Source organism: Podarcis vaucheri (genome assembly GCF_965113315.1).
Source record: "Podarcis vaucheri genome assembly, chromosome: 3".
Taxonomy (NCBI): domain Eukaryota; kingdom Metazoa; phylum Chordata; class Lepidosauria; order Squamata; family Lacertidae; genus Podarcis; species Podarcis vaucheri.
The window spans coordinates 84,762,044-84,782,902 of record NC_138761.1 but is presented as its reverse complement, the minus strand read 5'-3'; positions in this window follow the sequence as shown (position 1 = coordinate 84,782,902).

The window sequence follows — 20,859 nt, the reverse complement described above, 5'->3', positions numbered from 1 at the left end:
AAAAGTTAAAACTCAACCCAGAGAAGATGAAGCTGGTGATAGCAGCCTGGAGATATACCTGTTCTGAACAATATCAGGCACTCACAGGTCCAGGTCCTGCACTCCCCCCACCTCACTTTCTGGGCTAAAATAAAGGACACCACACAATCAGAATGGGGTCAAATCAGGCCACAACTTTATTGACAACAGATGCAGAGGTTTTGGCACAGGTAAGCAGCAGATAGGATTCCTTCTGACAGTGCAAGGGGCTCGGCCACAATGAATGTCCCTTCTGCACCCACCTGAAGCACAGGCAGTGGGCTGAGGTAGTGGAGAGCTCAGTGCAGGGCGGGCATGACAGTGGGAGAGTTGGATGTGTTTCACCATAGCGCCCAAACTCTGCTGTGCTCCCTCCCATCTCAGAACTCTTCCTCACCCTCTCAGGAACTGGCAGCAATGTCTGGCATTGGGAAGCTAGGTGAGCAACACAACCCTGCCTGCCTCACCCTGCCAACGACCAATGCTTTATTGATGCCTACATCAATATCTGTTCATCCATTGCTGTTACCATAGTGCAAACCTTTGCTGCTTGGCAATCTCTTAAAATGAATGCTGCTCACCATGCGTACATTACAGCCGGCCAGAGGTTTGAAAAAGGTCCTGTTTGGCTGTTGGCTTGTATTCTGGTTGAAGGGGTTAAAGTTATCTACAGTTGCTAAGGTACAATATGCCATCTAGGTGCTTTTATTAATTAATTGCTGCAAAATCGTTTTAACCTAGAACAGCTGTGCAAACGCAAGAGCACAAAACTTTGCGTCAGAAGGACGCTGTTGTTTGTGATGGTATCACGGCCGCACATGCCCCCATGGAAATAGGGTTGGAGTGCCAGATGCTTGTTTGTTTTTCATAGTGACCAGTGCAAATCGGCATTGCCTAAGCGAATCCTTTTCCTTTGCTTGTTTGGAGGATTTTTCTATGCTTTCTCATGGGAAAAATAACGGGGTATAATTTTATTAATAAAATAAACTTGCTTCACAAAAGATGCCATGATTTTAGATCCCAGTCAGATAATTTTATAAAGAGATGGTCACTGTTAAGGGACTATTGGAAAAATAGGTTTCAGGACATGATGGAACCTTATATATACATTTTCTCCATGTTCATAGAATCAAAGAATTTTTGGGTTTGGAAGGGGTCCCAAGCATCATCTAGGCCAACCCCCTACAATGCAGGAATCACAGCAAAAGAATCCCAGACAGATGGCCATCCAACCTCTGTTTGGAAACCTCCAATGAAGGAGAATCCACCACTTTCCAAGATAGCCCATTCCACTGTCAGACAGCTCTTACTGTCAGAATGATCATGTCTTATATCATTTGTGTATGTATAAAAGGTAAAGGGACCCCTGACTGTTAGGTCCTGTGGAGGATGGCTCTGGGGTTGTGGCGCTCATCTCGCTTTAATGGCCGAGGGAGCCGGTGTACAGCTTCCGGGTCATGTGGCCAGCATGACTAAGCCCCTTCTGGCAAACCAGAGCAGCGCAAGGAAACGCTGCTTACCTTCCCACCAGAGCGGTACCTATTTATCTACTATTATTGCACTTTGATGTGCTTTCAAACTGCTAGGTTGGCAGGAGCAGGGACCGAGCAACGGGAGTTCACCCCATCGCAGGGATTCGAACTGCCAACCTTCTGATCGGCAAGCCCAAGAGGCTCAGTGGTTTAGACCACAGCACCACCCGCATCCCTTTGTGTATGTATAAGTGCATCAAATTCTTTCTTTTCATTTTATATACTTTCATCCATACATTATTATTTATATATAATTATTATTTATATATATTATATATTTGATATAAGGAAGGAGGGCCATGCCATTGTTTTCTTCTGTGTCCTTCCTTATATCAAGGGCACTACAGACAAAATCAGCAAAATCCTCCATAAACACAATATCAAAACAGCCTTCGGCACCAACCAAAAAATAGCCAATATCCTCAGAAACCCAAAAGACAAAATCCAGCTGGAAAACCAAGGGGTCTATGAAATACCCTGCAAAGTCTGCCCAGCCACGTACATTGGACAAACAAACAGACGAATAAATGCACGTATCGCAGAACACAAGAATGCCGTCAAAAAAGAAGAAAAAACTTCCTCTCTTTTCCAACACATGAAAGAAACAGGACATGAAATTAATTTTGCAGATTCCAAATTGCTCTTTAACATGGAACATCACCACAAGAGAATAATCATGGAAGCCATCGAGATAGAGAAACACCCTCACAACATGAACAAGCGTGACGACACGTCCCGCCTGCCAGACATCTGGAAATTAGCCCTCCCCACAAAAACCGACACCAGAACCAGAGGCACACAGAACGCCGTCACCAATCAACCACACCAGACCCAAACCCAGACCCTTTCCACAGACATATTACAGACTCCATCCAGTAGCCAAACTATAGTGGCACCTCCGGATGCTGCACCCCCCTGCAATCCCTACACAGATCTGGCTGGCACAAAGCACAAAACCATAGCTCGCCCCTATACACGAAGCCAAGCCAGAGCACAACTAAATGCAGCACAGCCATCTTCTCAGAAAAACTCTTCACAAGCTCAAGAGGTCAAGACACGAAAGCTTTAGCAACTAATCTACACTTAATGACCCACCCAGTGATATTCTGAATATCACTCATGAAATCACCCAAGATATCCCTCAAGTAATTAAGGAACAAAAGAAGAAAAGGCACACTAATCTAGGAACTTCCTCTTTGCCCAGAACGTTGGAGGCTATACACCACACCCCTCAACAGTATTTATAGGAACTCAAACACCAGACTCTGCTCTGTTCCAGTAACAAGAAGCCGAAAGCACCAGCCTGAAGATGACGAGTGAGACCTCGTCGAAACGTCGCACAGACACCCCGACTCTTACACGGGAAGACACCCGAAGACACCAAAACCTGCATATATATATGCAAAACCTGCATATATATATGCATATATATATATATCTCGGTACCTCAGATTAAGAATTTAATTTGTTCTGGAGCTCCGTTCTTAACGTTAAACTGTTCTTAACCTGAGGTACCACTTTAGCTAATGGGGCCTCCTGCTGCCGCCGCGCCGTCACCACACAATTTCTGTTCTCATTCTGTAACCTGAAGCATCTGTAACCTGAGGTACCACTGTATATGGGTCAAGTCTTGTTGTGCATCCTAAAACCAAAACCAAAAAATGAATCTTTACCTTTTCAGTTAATTTCTTTCCCATTTCATACCTGTGCATGTTTGTGCATCTATGAAGCAGGATAATGGCTCAGTGATTGAGACCATGATTTGCATTCAGAGTACTTAGGCTTAGTCCTTGGCATCTCCAGCTGAAAGGATTAGGGGAAACAGATGGTGTGAAAGGCCTCTGCCAGAGAACATGGGAAGGATGGGCAATAATGCCAGTTTGGGTTCCTCAACTTTCCAGTCTCCAGTTCAGATATCTACATTTCCACATCAGTTTGCGATGATTTCTTTTTTAAAAGTTCTCACGAAAATTCACCAGCATTTTGCTGTAAATTCCAAAATTAGTTTTATGTAGTTTTGCCAAATATATGCACGTCTGCAACCAATATGCATGTTTGTGTTCCTGTCACTAATATATGTGATGTAATATAATATACACACTTCAGCATAAAATGTGCATTTCTGCAAACAACTGGGCTGCAAAATTCACATAAGTGTGAATTTTCAAAGGATCGTTGTGTTTCCATTTGCATCTTCTTTTGTAAAGGGTGAATTAGGTAAGTTCACATTTAATTGTGGAGGAAATGTATTCATCCCCCCACCCCTAGTCCCTGGTGAGTCACTGTCAGTCAGAGCAGATAAAACTGTGCTAAGTGGACAAATACTCTGATTTGGAATAAAGTAGCTTACTGTGTTCAAGGTTCCATGACATTGTAATCTCCAGCCAATGAATATAGAGCAATAGAACTGGAGAAGAACTATCCTGGGATTCTGGAGAACTGCTGGCAGAAAGGTTCTCACTGTATAGACCTAGATGTACATGCCTGGCATGACTCAAACCAATGCAGAATTGTATTGTGAAATGGCTTCAGGGTGCTTCATAGGAAGAGGTTCATAAATGAATTTAACAAGAAGAATATAGAGCTTTGGTTTTTCCTTCCGAACTTCTAAACCTCTGTGGTTTTAAGGTTTGCTTCTTCATCAGAATCACGTATGCAGGGAAACTGGCTCAAATACAAGTGAACTACGAAAGCAGCAGGCGGAAGCTAGCAATAAAAAGGGGTTTTCCCAGTTACAGACACATTCCAATAAATGGCTTCCGAGAAGGAAGTAACCTTTAAAACCAAATTTTTAAAACAATGAATAGCCTACAAGAAAAGCCTGCTGGATCAGGCCAATGGCTTATCTGCACCAGCATCCTGGCTCCTTGCTTCCACTACACAGTGGCCAACCAGATGCCTGTGAACTGGCCACAAGGAGGACATGAGTGCATCAGCACTCTGCCCAGCTGCAATTTTCGGCACCTGGAATTCAGAGGCATAATACCTCTGGCAGTGGAGGTAGAACGTAGCCATGGTGGCTGGTAGCATTTGGTAGTCCTCTTCTCCATGAACTTGTCTCTTTAAGCCATTCAAGTTGGTGACCAGCACTGTGTCCTGTGGAAGCAACTACCACAGGTTAACGATCCAGTTAAGAATGTGGAGTGGGTACATAAATGTTGCATCCCAGTGCATGTAGTGGCCATTACCTCTGATAGTATTTATGACTACCAGCCCTGAAAACCATCTTCCTAGACCAGCAGTGCCTACAGTAGTGGCAGCAAGGAGCCAGATGAACTGAGAATAAGACTCTGAAAAATGTTCATCCCCAGTTTTCCTTTGCTACCACCTTTTAGTCACATGAAATCATTCTTTGATACCACTGACAGTGCTGGGTCTTCCAATTTGGCTATTGTGATAGCAGTGTCATCATCTGGTTGAACCACATTGAGAACCATCATGGTTGACCATGGTATACAGATCATCATCATCACCATCATCATCATCTAGTAAGAAAAAGTAATTATTTGAGGGGAAAGGAGAACATGCCCTTAATTCAAGTATGGGAAAACTTTGGCTCCTCAGATATTGCTGATCTACAACTCCCATCAAGCCCAACACATATAACTGACAGTCAGGGTGGTGGTTCACAACCTCTAGAGCACCACAGGCTCCCATACCTTCCTTAATTTTTTTAATCTTGTTGATGAGTGTTAAGGCATCAGTTAAGTATCAGCTTACCAAATCAAATATTTTCATACATTTTATTAACTCCTTCCCCAAATTCAAAAGTATATATAAACCTTTGTTAGAACTGATGCATTCCTTTGTGTTGAAAATGACTGAAATTAAAATAAGAAAAATATGTTTTTTAAAAAACCGCAAAGATGGCTAATAAAAGCATAATACATACAACAAAGCTCAGATGATGGTGATGATTTTGCCTTCCACATATGTTCCAAGGCAATTCACAAAATAGATGATGTTAACACACTGAGCTAAGACCAATCAAGTCATGGTTATTGTGAAAGAAAATGAAACTTTAAAGGAGGCAGACAGAAGAACAAAATTAAAAACACAGCAGTAATAAAATGGTGGAGTGGGGAATTAGGGGAGTACCTGCTCTTCTGTTCAAAAAAGAAAAAGAACAAGTAGAAGAGTGAAAAATAATGGTCACACATATTTAAAAGAACTGGAAGCATGTGTGTGCTTCATATTATGATATTCCATTCAACCAGAAAGGTATCGTATGGAATCTTTTTTAATTAAATGTATGAGACATGCCACTTAATCCTGTACAGTGGTACCTTGGGTTACAGATGCTTCAGGTTACAGACGCTTCAGGTTACAGACTCTGCTAACCCAGAAATAGTACCTCGGGTTAAGAACTTTGCTTCAGGATGAGAACAGAAATTGTGCTCCGGCAGCGTGGCAGCAGTGGGAGACCCCATTAGCTAAAGTGGTACTTCAGGTTAAGAACAGTTCCAGGTTAAGAACGGGTCTCTGGAATGAATTAAGTACTTAACCCGAGGTACCACTGTACATGCTTACTAAGAAGTCACCCTACTGAGTTGAGTAGGATTTCCTCCCAAGTAAGTCTGTGCTCCTAAAAATGCTTATAAGAGAGTAAGCCCCAGTGAACTCAATGGAAGTAAACAGGCATGGGATTCTATTGTTAGTTGCACATAGAATGGCAGTTGTGGTTTTCTTTTGGGAGTCATGGCCACAGCTGATGGTGAAGTTGAAGTGATGCTAAACCCTGCAGAGAATTAAGCATGATCTTCAGGAGAACAGCCTATCTATATGAGCAAGAATTCAGATGGAGGAATTTGCACAGAAATTGTCTAATAGGCAATGCGGTAAGTTGAGTCATCTGTAATGACTTGTTGCACACAAATATTTTGCAATCATGTTGGAAAAAATGTCACTCATGTTGCATTGATGTCTATACCACTCTGAAGACAAGGTTCTGTCATTCCTTATTTCCTCCTTATTTTTGACTATGTCAAAATAATATTGTCTAGATTAATAGTGTCCTGAAATTTTCTTCTCGTTTTTTCTCTCACTCTCCATCATGTCAATAAATGAGAAGGAAATTTACTTTGAAAAGGGCCAACACTGGGGGGAAATAAGTGAAATTGGAGATGGGGACAAATTTCAGTTCAGTTCAAATTTTAATGTGAATCTGCCTTGTTCAGTGCATTCAGGAAAAGAATGCACTAAAATGCTGACAAGTTCCGATGAGAATTATTAAAAAACAAAAAACAAAACACAAACTGATGCAAAAAATATGGAGAAATGAGAAACTGAGAGAATCTGCAATTTCTGCCAATGTACAAATTTTTGTTTGCAATTTTGCCTAATATAAAGATTTTTGGGAAACAATTTCCCCATATGTATTAATTTTTGTACATATTACTTGGGTATAGAACTGTGTTGCAAAAGTCAGAGAAGTGAGAATTTTTAAGGATTGTTTGTTTCAGTTCACAAGTTGTTTTGGAAAGTGGCAATCGGTGGGTTTGTCTTGAAATGTAAACCAAAATTCTCCTCTGTCCAAACCATGCATCTACTGAACTTCTAAAACAATTCTAAAGAAATTATATAACTTTTGGTGAAGACAGGTGACTCTTTTGTGAGAGGGGGAAAGAAAACATTTGAGAAATTAGAGGGCATGTTTTAGCAACTAGTGTAGGCTATATGTGTTATTATTATATGGTGCAGTAGTACATCGGGTTACATATGCTTCAGGTTACATATGCTTCAGGTTACACACTCCGCTAACCCAGAAATAGTGCTTCAGGTTAAGAACTTTGCTTCAGGATGAGAACAGAAATCGTGCTCCAGCGGCGCGACGGCAGCAGGAGGCCCCATTAGCTAAAGTGGTGCTTCAGGTTAAGAACAGTTTCAGGTTAAGAACGGACCTCCGGAACGAATTAAGTACTTAACCCGAGGTACCACTGTATATGGTTATCTTCTGGCCTTATGCCTTATTTTAGGCTATTCAGTAGATGGAAAAGCTAAGCCAACATTGTGGAAAGCCTAGACATAAATCTGTTATGTTGTCGTAAGAAGCCAACAGTGATTTTTTTTTTTTTTTGCTGACATTGTAATAGTGACTAAGATTGGGATCTAATGAATATTGTATATCATTTCCATTCTTTTTCTTTTTTTATTATAGAATCACACCCCTATGGCTGAAGATGCTGACTAGGCTTCCTGTTTGCCACACTGTTTATTTCCCATGTCTTAACTCATTCTTTTTGTGCCTGCTTTTTGCAATCAACTGTTCAATGACCTCCATACAAATATTTGTGCTGGGGCAGCAATCTCACAAATCAACACACCATTAATAGCTAAGTCTACTCCTTTTACTGAAAATTCTCTGGTGAATTAATGCCTTTATGGTACATCTGAAAAAGAGATGTTTTGGGATTTGCATGGGTCCCTGATTTCCATCAGCCCAGGGCTCCAAAATGGGCTGATCCTGTGCCATTCACACAGGACTGGGCTGATACTCACATGCACATTCAACACTTGAGCACTTAAAACTTGGATCTCAGCCAAATGGTTTTACCCAATCTCTTGAAAAATATTGTGTTTTGAATTTATATCAAGCAGCATGAAAGGTATATATGCTCTATTAACCCGTGAGAGCACATTTGCACATGGAGGCCCTCACTTGATAGATTCACGCAGTCAGTGATGTGAAAGGGATGGTTCATAGATGATGGAGACTAGTGTGAGATGGCTAGTCTTGTTGATAGACTTCCTGGTATTGATACGGACATTTCCTTATGGGGGAGGACAATTTTCAGCCCTACTTTTATATCATGTTTTCTCACACAAACACAAGGCCCAGTATTTGTAGGAAATAGGAAAGATGTAGAACTTGGTTGCTGGATAAAGCCTCTCCTCCTACCAGAGGGGAGGAGTTGTGAGCAGGAGCCGGTTCCCACGTCTGCAGGGGGGTGTATTCGGCCCCCTGAGTCAGTTCCTGGCTGCCGCGCTGCACCCATTAGCCAGCCAATAGGGCTGGCTTGGGGGCTGGGTTTTGCCACATTCAAGCGGTTGTGGCAGCATTGTGCCCTTATTCTGCTGCCTGGTGACTGAAACACCAGAGAGCTGCTACTGATCTGAGGAAAGTGAGCAAGTAGTCTTAACACTGAACAAGTATCCTGCAGCTGGTATAAAACAACTTCCTATGATTTCAGATGTTTTGTAGGGCGAGGTTTCAAAATAGCATACAGAATGGTTGAATCCACTAGTCAGCCAAGTGTATAAACTGGCATTGTTCAGTTACCATCAATGACAAATTTTATCAGTTTCAAGATTCGAAGAGATCCCCTTATTTATTTATTTATTTATTTATTTATTTATTTATTTATTTATTTATTTGCATTGGTTAATTGCTTCCCATTAAATATCTCAAAGCAATTTCACAACAGCAACATCAGCAATAATACAAAAACTATGATAAATACCGTATTTTTCGCTCCATTGGACGCACCCGACCATAGGGCGCATCTAGTTTTTAGAGGAGGAAAACAAGGAAAAAATATTCTGAATCAAATGTTGTATAAACTACTGTATAAACAACCGGTATATCAGAATCACATTACAGCCATGTAAAGTGAACAGCAGTCAACAATGGCATTAAGAACCATCATCACTGTCATTAACAAATGAAGAGAGACTTTAAGGTTTGAGTACTCTTCTAGTCTTCTGTGAACCCCAAGAACTCATCACTGCTAAAGTCAGAATTTATGAAGCTCAGTTGCTCACAGTCACTGACATCACTTTCTTCGCTATCTTCATGTAAAATACCATCTTCGTATCCATCCAAAGCATTGCTAATGCCACATTTTTCCCTCTCAATCCTCTTCCTCACCTCTCTCAGCAAACAGCCTGCCAACTGCTCGCAGACATTCCCTTTACTTGAATTACAGTCAAGAAACAGCCAAGCAGAGCTTCTCAGCGGCAGGCTTGGGAGGCTTTCCTTTTCCCCACTTTTTTCTCCCCCCCCCCAAGCAGAACAGTCCCCTTTTCCAGCCTCCTCCTCTCCATCCCTTTCACCCAAACTCCTCAGGTGACGTCTAAAATTTCTCCCCTTCACTGCTCCCTCTCCTTTGCCCTCTACCATGACTCTCCACTCACGGCAACCTATGGTACCTCATCTCCCTTCACCCAGCTTCTTGGTCCCCCTCCTCTCTGTCCTCTCCCTCCCCTCTCTTAGTGAACAGCCTGCCAGCTGCTCCAAACCTTGAGGGGAAGGGCAGGCTGTTGGCAGAGCAGCACCCCCACCCCCCATTCAGCAGCCCAGGAGTGTGGGGCATGGGCGCACAGCCTGCCCACTGCTCCAGACCTTGAGGGGAAGGCAGGCTGTTGGGAGAGCAGCACCCCCCACCCCCCATTCAGCAGCCCAGGAGTGTGGGGCATGGGCGCACAGCCTGCCCACTGCTCCAGACCTTGAGGGGAAGGCAGGCTGTTGGGAGAGCAGCACCCCCCACCCCCCATTCAGCAGCCCAGGAGTGTGGGGCATGGGCGCACAGCCTGCCCACTGCTCCAGACCTTGAGGGGAAGGCAGGCTGTTGGCAGAGCAGCAACCCCACCCCCATTCAGCAGCCCAGGAGTGTGGGGCATGGGCGCACAGCCTGCCCACTGCTCCAGACCTTGAGGGGAAGGCAGGCTGTTGGCAGAGCAGCACCCCCACCCCCCATTCAGCAGCCCAGGAGTGTGGGGCATGGGCGCACAGCCTGCCCACTGCTCCAGACCTTGAGGGGAAGGCAGGCTGTTGGCAGAGCAGCACCCCCCACCCCCCATTCAGCAGCCCAGGAGTGTGGGGCATGGGCGCACAGCCTGCCCACTGCTCCAGACCTTGAGGGGAAGGCAGGCTGTTGGCAGAGCAGCACCCCCACCCCCCATTCAGCAGCCCAGGAGTGTGGGGCATGGGCGCACAGCCTGCCCACTGCTCCAGACCTTGAGGGGAAGGCAGGCTGTTGGCAGAGCAGCACCCCCACCTCCCATTCAGCAGCCCAGGAGTGTGGGGCATGGGCGCACAGCCTGCCCACTGCTCCAGACCTTGAGGGGAAGGCAGGCTGTTGGCAGAGCAGCACCCCCACCTCCCATTCAGCAGCCCAGGAGTGTGGGGCATGGGCGCACAGCCTGCCCACTGCTCCAGACCTTGAGGGGAAGGCAGGCTGTTGGCAGAGCAGCACCCCCACCTCCCATTCAGCAGCCCAGGAGTGTGGGGCATGGGCGCACAGCCTGCCCACTGCTCCAAAGCTTCCCAGGGCTGCAGAGGGAAGCCGAGGCTGCCGGCAGACGAGCGAGGCTCTCCCCACCTCCCGCATTCAGCAGCCCCGAAGCGCGGGGGATGGGCGCACAGCCCTCCCGTTCCTCCAAAGCTTCCCTGCAGAGAAGGGTGAGAAGGAGAAGCCATGGGAATGGCTTGCTGATTGGACCTAACCCCTAACACACCATGAAGCACACTATATTTGGTTAAACATTGGAAGATATGCAAACTAAAGTAATGTTAGCAGGAGAGAGAGAGAGAGAGAGAGAGAGAGAGAGAGAGAGAGAGAGAGAGGTTTGGGTGTTTAGGTTCAGATGAAGGGCAGCAACCATCATTGTCAGCGCTCCCTGAAAACAAACTCAGCGGTCCTGAAACATGCAAAAGCAGCGCCGCTAGCAACAGCAAAACTGACACACCCCGTGGGCCACATTTAACACTCGGTAATGGTTCACAGAACCCTCAGGTGTACAAGGCAAATGAGGCATTGCAAAGGAAGGCGATGAAAATATGCCACACTGACATGAAGCAGAACTCCTAGGGAAATTGCAGAAATACCAAATCACTTGGCCAGATTAGATCAGGTTATCAGTACATAACCTAAGCCCCATTACTGACAGATAAATGCCACTGACAAATAGTTGATTATTTATTTGTACTGAGATGGGCTCACAAATGTCTGCTGTAAGAAACAGGCAGCAAATAATTTTTATTTTTATTTTGCAACCAATGTTTCATTAACCACAAGACAGAAATAACATTTTTCTTTCTTCTTCCCCTCTCTGATTGCCACTCCCCAACCATGAAAATCAAATTATACACATATGGATTGGTTAAGTTAGTGCTTTTCAAACTCTGGTAGCAGCTGGAGTTTAAAAGTTGTCATCATTCTGCCAGACTAGCAGACAGGGCACTGATACTATTCCTTATAGTTTACATAGACTGAAACACCCTGTTCCTTTGTTGGATGAAATCGAGGATGAATGCATTCATATCTAACTCATACTTCATGAGATGGATGTCTTCTTTCTCTCCCAGAGTGCCTCTTCAAGGCTGTTTTCCACAGTAATTGGGATGTATCCAGCCAAGTCATAAAAAGAATCCACTGAAATGCCCGCTCCCCGCATAAAACGGGGGGCGCCCTTTGCGTGGATGCGCGCAGCCCCTGGATCTGGAGCGGCCCCAACAGCATAGGCTTGGCTTTGCCTTCCCCCAGGTGGGATACCTGGAGGTCTCCGCCTACCTCAGTCAGTTGTCCAATCCCACCTGGGGGAAGTGTTGCCAAGGAGACCAGACCAGGTAGGGGAGGGACTACCTGCTCACACAATAGAGGGAGGATCTTACCTGGGAATCCTCACTTGGCTCCAGAGCTTCTCCTACCCTACCCACCCTCAGTTAAGTCTTATTTTGCAGGTTAACTTTTCTTCACAGGTATGTGGGCGTTGCTACGTCAAAGTCGCTGTTGAAGGGCCAGAAAGGAATTTCCCTGCATTGGCAGGTTTTGCCTTTCCCGTAGCAAAATGTCACAACTTTGGTGGTATCAGGCCTTGGGCGGAATCCTTTAGTCTATCTTCCTCTTTGCAGCGGCGATACCAGGGTCCCACATTAAAGGGGTTTCTGAGGGGAGGCTTTGACCGTACGCCGAGAGGTTGTCATTGCTCTCCCCTGCGACGGCGGCGTAACGGGGGTGGCTATCTCTGCTTCAACATATGTTCTCCAGAGCCGGCCCACCCCCCCCGCACTGGATAACCCTGATGTTCCCTAGGTCCCCAGCTGGGGACTGGGGAGGGAGAACGCCCAATGCCTGAGCCAAGGTCTACCCACATCTGAAATATAAGAAAGTCGTGGACAATTTAATCCCATAGCACGTTGTCTTGAGTCATTATTCCACATGACGGGGGCCGCCCGGGGTCAGGGGGACTCCGCCTGTCCACGCAATTAATATGTCTATTGATTTCAAAGAGTGTACAGTGGTGCCCCACAAGATGAATGCCTCGCGAGACGAAAAACTCACAAAACGAAAGGTTTTTTCATTTTTGAGTTGCTTCGCAAGACGAATTTCCCTATGGGCTTGCTTCGCAAAACAAAGCTTGCCCCGCAAGCTCCGGGGACAGTGGGAAGCGCAGCGCGTCTTCCCCGCTGTCCCCGGACCTCTTTTGAAGCAAGGGGCGGCGGGGAGAAGCAATCTTCTCCACGCTGCCCTTTGCTTCAAAAGAGGTCTGGGGACAGTGGGGAAGACGCGCTGCGCTTCCCGCTGTCCCCGGACCTCTTTTGAAGCAAGGGGCAGCGCGGAGAAGATCGCTTCTCCCCGTTGCCAGCCCTGCAAGCTCCGGGGACAGAGGGGAAGGCGCAGCGCCTTCCCCTCTCTCCCCGGACCCCTTTTGAACCAAGGGGCTGCAACAGGGAGAAGCGATCTTCTCCCCTCCGCCCCTTGCTTCAAAAGAGGGGACAGAGGGGAAGGCGTGCGGCGCTTCCCCTCTGTCCCCGGACGGTCTCCATAGGAACGCATTGATTGATTTTCAATGCATTCCTATGGGAAACTGTGCTTTGCAAGACGAAAAACTCGCAAGAAGAAAAAACTTGCGGAATGAATTAATTTAGTCTTACGAGGCACCACTGTACTCTGAATATGACTAGCGCTTAATGCATCTCATGTTTGGGAGGTGATTTATATACCGTATTTTTCGCTCTATAACACGCACCCGACCATAACACACACATAGTTTTTAGAGGAGGAAAATCCGTAGGCATGCCACCCGTAGGCATTCCCTCCATAACACGCACAGACATTTCCCCTTACTTTTTAGGAGGAAAAAAGTGAGTGTTATGGTGCAAAAAATACGGTAATTGGAAGTGGGAAGGACCAGCTCCATGGTAGAGCGTCAGCTTTGCAAGTAGAAGGTCCCTGGTTCAATCCAGGTAGGGCTTGGATATACTTCCTGTTTGAAACCCTGGAGAGTTGCTGCCAGTCATTGTAGAGAAAAGATGGACCATTGGTTTGGTTTGATTCAATGTAAGGCAGCTTCCTATACAGTGGTGCCTCGCAAGACGAAATTAATTCATTCCGCAAGTTCTTTCTTCTTGCGAGTTTTTCGTCTTGCGAAGCACGGTTTCCCATAGGAATGCATTGAAAATCAATTAATGCGTTCCTAGGGAAACCGCTTGCCAGGCTGGCGGTGCAGAGAAGGGCTTTTCTCCGCACCACAAGCCTTCAGGACAGGTACGGGAACAGAGGGGAAGGCGCGCAGCGCTTTCCCTCTGTTCCCGGGGCTTGCGTGGGAGGAGGGTTTTTCCTCCCCACCACCAACATTCAGAACAGCATTCTGAATGTTGGCGGTGGGAAGGAAAACCCTCCTCCCACCCCAAGTCTTCAGGAAAGCCATCCGATGCCGGGGGGCGGGAGGAGACGTTCCCCCCCGCCTGGCATCGGAGCTTCGTTCCGATGCCCGGCGGCGGGAGGAGACGTTCCCCCCCCCCGCCCAGCATCGGAGCTTCGTTCTGAAGCCGGCGGTGGGAGGAGGTCCGAGGACAGTGGGGAAGACGCGCTGCGCTTCCCCGCTGTCCCGGAGATTTTCCTATGGGCTGTCGTCTTGTGAAGCAAGCCCATAGGGAAATTCGTTTTGCGAAGCGCCTCCAAAACGGAAAACCCTTTCGTCTAGCGGGTTTTCCGTCTTGTGAGGCGTTCGTCTTGCGGGGTACCACTGTATGTGCAGCACTATTATTGTTGTGACTGGACAACATTTAACTCAGATGACAGCAGTATTTCACACACACACACACACACACACACACACACACACCAGACAGTACTATTTGGGGCTCCTCCTCTTTCCTCAATTTGCTACCAAGGGCTGCAGTCCTATTAACCCTTGTGCAATGGGGTAGAACCCCACTCAACGCCCCAGTGGTGCTGCAGTCATTAATGTGGTGAGTCGACATGTCAGATCACCCATATTTCCCCCCATAGTACAACAATACAGATATCAGATCATACAATACAACAATGTCAGATCACAGAATCGTAGACTCATACAACTGCATTATTATTATTTCTTAAATGTATATACCCCCTGCATCAAAAGATCTCGGGGCAGTTCACAGAATAAACCACAAGATAAAACACAAGTAAATGATTAAACCAAAACTACTAAACAATACCCCCCCTTGTAGAATTGGAAGGACCCTGAGGGTCCTTAACCTGTGAGAGCACATTTGCACATGGAGGCCCTCACTTGATAGATTCACACAGTCAGTGGTGTGAAAGAGATGGTTCATAGATCATGGAGACCAGTGTGAGATGGCTAGTTTTGTGGGTAGACTTCCTGGTGTTGATACGGGCATTTTCTAATGGGGGAGGAAGGTGACTGGCTGCTGTCTGTAGTTTTATTTATCATGCAACCACAATATTGTGGTCACATCACAGTGATTGGCTGACCTTTTGATTTATGGAATACACATTTTTAAAACTCCATTTTTGTTTTAATCTTCATAAGCACCACCCTCATCAGAGGTGCCCCTTTGGTATATATCCAAACTGAAAACTGCAGCCACTCTTTAAATAGTATAGATGAGAATTCCCTCAGCTGTTGATGCAGATGGTATTGATTTCTTGGAGCTCAACGGGAGAAGGGGAACTGTGCCTCTCTCTATGCCATGTGAATGTTCCGTGTATGTGTTTACAATAAAGCGAGGCCAGGGGCTTTTTTAGGAGTGAAACGGAAGATTAATAAACTCCTGAAAACAGTAGCAGAAAGCTGATCCTTCTGTTATGCAAGTGCTCCCAGGTACTTGAATTTGAAGCTGGAGTTATTTGCCTTTTGTAGGTACATTCATCATTTCTCTGTGTGGCTTGACAGCTACATCAAATGCATTTAAAGGGCCGGAAAATAAACTCGCCTATCCTTTAAAGAAAGACACAGCAGAAGGTAATTTACCGTCTCTGTGTGCAGCTGCTCTGGTAAGGAGTACAACTATTGTCGATACAGCTTGAAATTAACCATTTGCCTTCGTTTTGCAACTCTTGAATCGAAGTGTATGGGCGAGCTGACTGATCGCTTAAGGGCAGAAACACACAATCCAGTTGTATTTTTGCCTTAGCAGAAGGCCAATTCTGCTTTGCATGCAATTTTCTATGATTCCTCCCTACCTGTTTGAACCCCTGATCTCTCTCACCCCACAAACAAGTGGCTTTTGAAGGTAAGGATGGATTTGCCCATTTGAGTTCCCACAGATGCTCACTTTTCCAATCTTAAATCCACATTTCTGCAGCATTTTGAAAATGCATCAGTATCAATGCCTTACTCACCAAAGTTGCAATGGTTGCTGTGAAGCAGGTGAAAAACCTGGACAAAATGTAAGTTTTTGTGACTGGACATCAGACAGATACTATGATAGCAGAAGTAGCTCTATGTACGAAATCTCATTCTGTTCCACAGCCCTCCGTTGCTTACCCACTACCAAAAATAAAATAAAATCCTGAGAGGAATTTGATTCAGTTCGCATTTAAAAATGAATCTACCAAATTTGCATTTTCCAAAACAGTATGCAAATTGAAACACAGCTATCCTTGGGAATTCACACTTCTCTGAAATTTGTGGTGCTGTTTTCCAGCCAAAAATCTGCCTAAGAATGCACATACGAGGGTAATCTGTTTTAGATATAGTACATTTATACTGCCTTGTTTTTTATTTTTATTTTCAACCTTGCTGCCACTTCTGCTGCCCATTGCTGGCACCAAGACCCAAAGAGAGAGGGGGAATTTTGGATGTTCCATTATCTCTCCATTATCAACACCTCAAATTGACCCTGTCATTTCCTGAGAGATTCATTGCTCCAAATATGCAAGATTCATGCTTGGTGTTTAGTCCATGTTTGAAGTCTTCTAGGTCTTCTACAGTGGTTTCCAGAACTGTAATCAGTAATCAGTTCCCTTGAATGCCTCCGCTCTTCTCCCCTCTCCTTGGGAGTCATCCAGGCAGCCTCTGCTGCCACCCCTGGTCTCTGAGGTGCCCTCCCCCACCCCAAAGAGAGGTGCCTTCTCCCACTGCCCACAGGGGCCTGGGCAGAGGATGCCTCCAGCCTTAGGGGCCCAGTGTGAGGCCAGCATCTTACCTTGGGAGGCAGTAGCGGCGGCAGCCCTGCTGTGCAAGCCTTTGGGAGGCAGAGGCATGAGACGGCATTAGAGGAGGGAGGGAAGGGAAGAGGGACAGAGGCCAATGTTGCCCGCAGCACCCCTGACCATCATTCAAGGCACCCCAGGGTGCCACGGCACACTGGTTGAAACCACTGATCTAACATTCTTAACACTAGTGAACCCCATTTCCCCCCTGATGAAACTTTCTTTCCTAAGTAGTTTTAGTTAATCCCAAAATTAGTATTCTATTGTGTTTTATTTATTTATTTTTTTAAAAGTTATATACCACAAATTTCTTTTTAAAAAAACCAAATACAACACAGAAAAATCAAAGCTCACCAGCTAACTGTAACATATTTTTCACTTTATTTAATTGTCTTCATAAGCCTGCTGGCATAGAAAAGCTTTCAGCAAAAGTTTAAAAAAATGAATAATGAAGATAGCCTTCTGAATTTTGTGGGGGAGAGTGCTCCAGAAAACTGAGTCAACCCTGGAAGTTTGGTTTTATGTTGACATCAGATGAACCTCAACAAGAATTTTGGCTCACCTTTGGAAATATGAAATGTTTGTGACATTTCCTTCATTGAGTTCAGCCATTTAAGAACTCAAGCTGCAAGAGGGCGACTAACTAACTCAATTATGTAAATTAAAAACATACATAGTAATTGTTAGTTTCCCCTGCATCAGTGTCTAAATTAACAGCATGAAGATGTTCACTGAAAATCCCCAAACCTCTGTAAGTGTTTAATTAAGGGATTGAAGACAGCTGACTACAAATTATTTAAATCAAAACAACAAAGCTTTTAGAAAGAAAGTTGTACACCAGAGAGAGACCAGGATGGAATTAGAAGATTATTCTTATTCTAAAAATAAGCAAATCTATGTAGGATATGCAGGGACTATATAAATGACATACAGAAATACATTGGTACCTCGTGTTAAGTACTTAATTCGTTCCGGAGGTCTGTTCTTAACCTGAAACTGTTCTTAACCTGAAGCACCACTTTAGCTAATGGGGCCTCCCACTGCTGCTACACCGCTGGAGCACGATTTCTGTTCCCATCCTTAAGCAAAATTCTTAACCCGGGGTACTATTTCTGGGTTAGCGGAGTCTGTAACCTGAAGCTTGTGTAACTTGAAGCGTATGTAACCCGAGGTACCACTGTAATAGAGCATTCTTTGTTTATAAGACATAATTTATGTCTAAAAATAAAGGTAAAGGGACCCCTGACCGTTAGGTCCAGTCGCGGACGACTCTGGGGTTGTGGTGCTCATCTTGCTCTATAGTCCAAGGGAGCCGGCGTACAGCTTCCGGGTCATATGGCCAGCATGACTAAGCCCCTTCTGGAGAACCAGAGCAGCACACGGAAACACTGTTTACCTTCCCACCGGAGCAGTACCTATTTATCTACATGCACTTTGATGTGCTTTCGAACTGCTAGGTTGGCAGGAGCAGGGACCGAGCAACGGGAGGTCACCCCGTCGTGGGGATTCAAACCGCCGACCTTCTGATCAGCAAGCCCTAGGCTCTGTGGTTTAACCCACACTGCCACCCACGTCCCTACTTTATGTCTACTTGCCACTAATAAAGATCATCACTATTTACACACACACGTTTTCCACATTTGTATTTGACCTTTTGAAAGAGTGGGAAGCCTCCTCTATAGTAAAGAGGTGGTCTTGCTAATAAAAATGTGACAAATGGGAAGACCATTTAGAATGTGATTGGTTTGCCTATGTAAGAAGCATCTTGGAATATTTTGCATTGAAATAAGAAATCACTCCAAACCAAGTCATATTTGAAAGGCCTTGATCTTCAACAGCTCAAGTTACAGTGAAGTTCTCCTGTTAGTAGAAGGACTTCTACCTGCTCAACATGACTTTCTTGACCTCTCTCTCTGCCTCCTGCTCCCATAATCTGCTCTGGAGCATTTGGTGTAAACCTAGTGTGGATAGGGGGGCATGGGGAGTGGAAGTCCCAATGCACAGGCAGAGGTTCTTATGTTTACAGGATAATTGCATTGGATACAACCCATACTAATTATTTCTTTCACTTATATCCCCCCTCCTTTCTTCATGGTTCTCCGCCTCCTTTATTTTCTCATCAGAACAAGCCTGTGAAGTAGATTAGGCTGAGAGACAATGTTTGGCCCAAGGTCACCCGGTATTTATTAGTACTATGGTATCCCAGGCTCTAATAAAGCACTCTGGGAATTGCACGATGGTGGCTGTCATCTTTTTATACTGGAGAAGAGGCTAGAGCACTGGCTTTGCATTCAGGAATCTCTAGGTTTGATATATGGCATTTCCACATATAGCTAGAAAAGACTCAAGTCTGAAACTCTAGCGAGCACTGCCAGTCAAAGGAGGGAATATTGAGCTAAATGGGCCAATGGTCTGTCTCCGCTTCCAATGTGGTTCTGACATTCAGTGCTGTGCATGACGGAGTCTGCCAGGTAGTGGTTCCTCACTTATGGAATGCCTTCAATTATTAGGACCATCTGCCCCCTCATTATGAATATTTAGGCAGAAATTAAAAGCATCCCTGGTTACCTTGGCATTTGGTTTTAAAAGAGTTTCTGACAACTATGAAATTATTAGTAGAGATTAGTTTTGCTTGTTTTTAAATGTTTGGTGTTGTTATTATTTGGGTATTTGCTTCCCTGGCTCCTTTGCATTGAAGCGTAATGTCATCATCACCACCACCTCCAATTCTAAGTTCACTAGTTACTGAGTCTAGCTTAGAATGCTGATTACCTGGGGCAATCTAAACTTTCTTTGATAGGTTGTCATAGACCAGGTTTATCAGTCATTTAATAGCTCTCTCACAAAAAACAACAGGATAGTTTTAGAAAGTAACCCTTGGTCACAGTCAAACAAAGATTTGTGAATGTGGGTAGTATGCCACAAATAATTCCACAGAAATCCCTAAAGATATACCCCATAATGATTGGCAAGTATACAGTGAACAATCCATCACATCATTGTTGCCCAAATATTGTGAGCTGTATCCATATGTCATACCCATAGGCAAAGAATAGTTAATTCTAGACCAGAGTTGCAATTTCCACAAGACGTAACACTATTTACCATATTTTTCACTCCATAAGATGCACCTGACCATAAGACGCGCCTAGTTTTTAGAGGAGGAAAGGGGGAAAGCCCCATTTTGGGCGAGATCAGCTCACAGTTGTGCAGCTTCTTTTGCAAAGGGGAAAAGCCCCTTTTTTGAGGATCAGCTCAAAGTTATTGAGCTTAGTTTGCAAAGGGAAAAAATCCTGTTTTTATGGGGTTCAACTCACAGTTCTGCAGCTTCTTTAGGAAAGGAAGGGGTGCCGTTTCTACAGTTTCCAGACAGATAATCTAATCAGCCAGTCACATGTCACTGGGGAAACAAACAGCCTCCATCAGGAGAACATTCAACAATGGGCAAGAGGGCGAGGCCAGAAAGGGAGCCAGCGATTGACCACACATTCGCTCCATAAGACACACAGACATTTCTCCTTACTTTTTAGGAGGATAAAACTGTGTCTTATGGAGTGAAAAATACGGTAAATGCCTTCTGTCCAGGCTCTCTCTCACACAGCTTGGGATAATTCAATACCAACCCAAATTCCCCCTGTATTCAAAATGCTCCACTTTCATTCCCTTCCTTCAGCAAGTTCTCAATTATTTAAGCTGCCAAAGTAGACATGTAATAAAGCCGACCAAACTTGGTGCAAAAGACTTTCTCTTAGGAGGGCTATGAGAGAAATAAATCAAAAGAAACAATGGAGGGTACAGTTTGGCTATAGACAATAAGGCGCATAAGCATTGATCTTTTCACACCTCACAATCCTGTCAGCATTGAGTCATCATCAGTTTAAGCCCAGGAAAGTCAGCTGCATTAAATGATTACAGAAAACAGC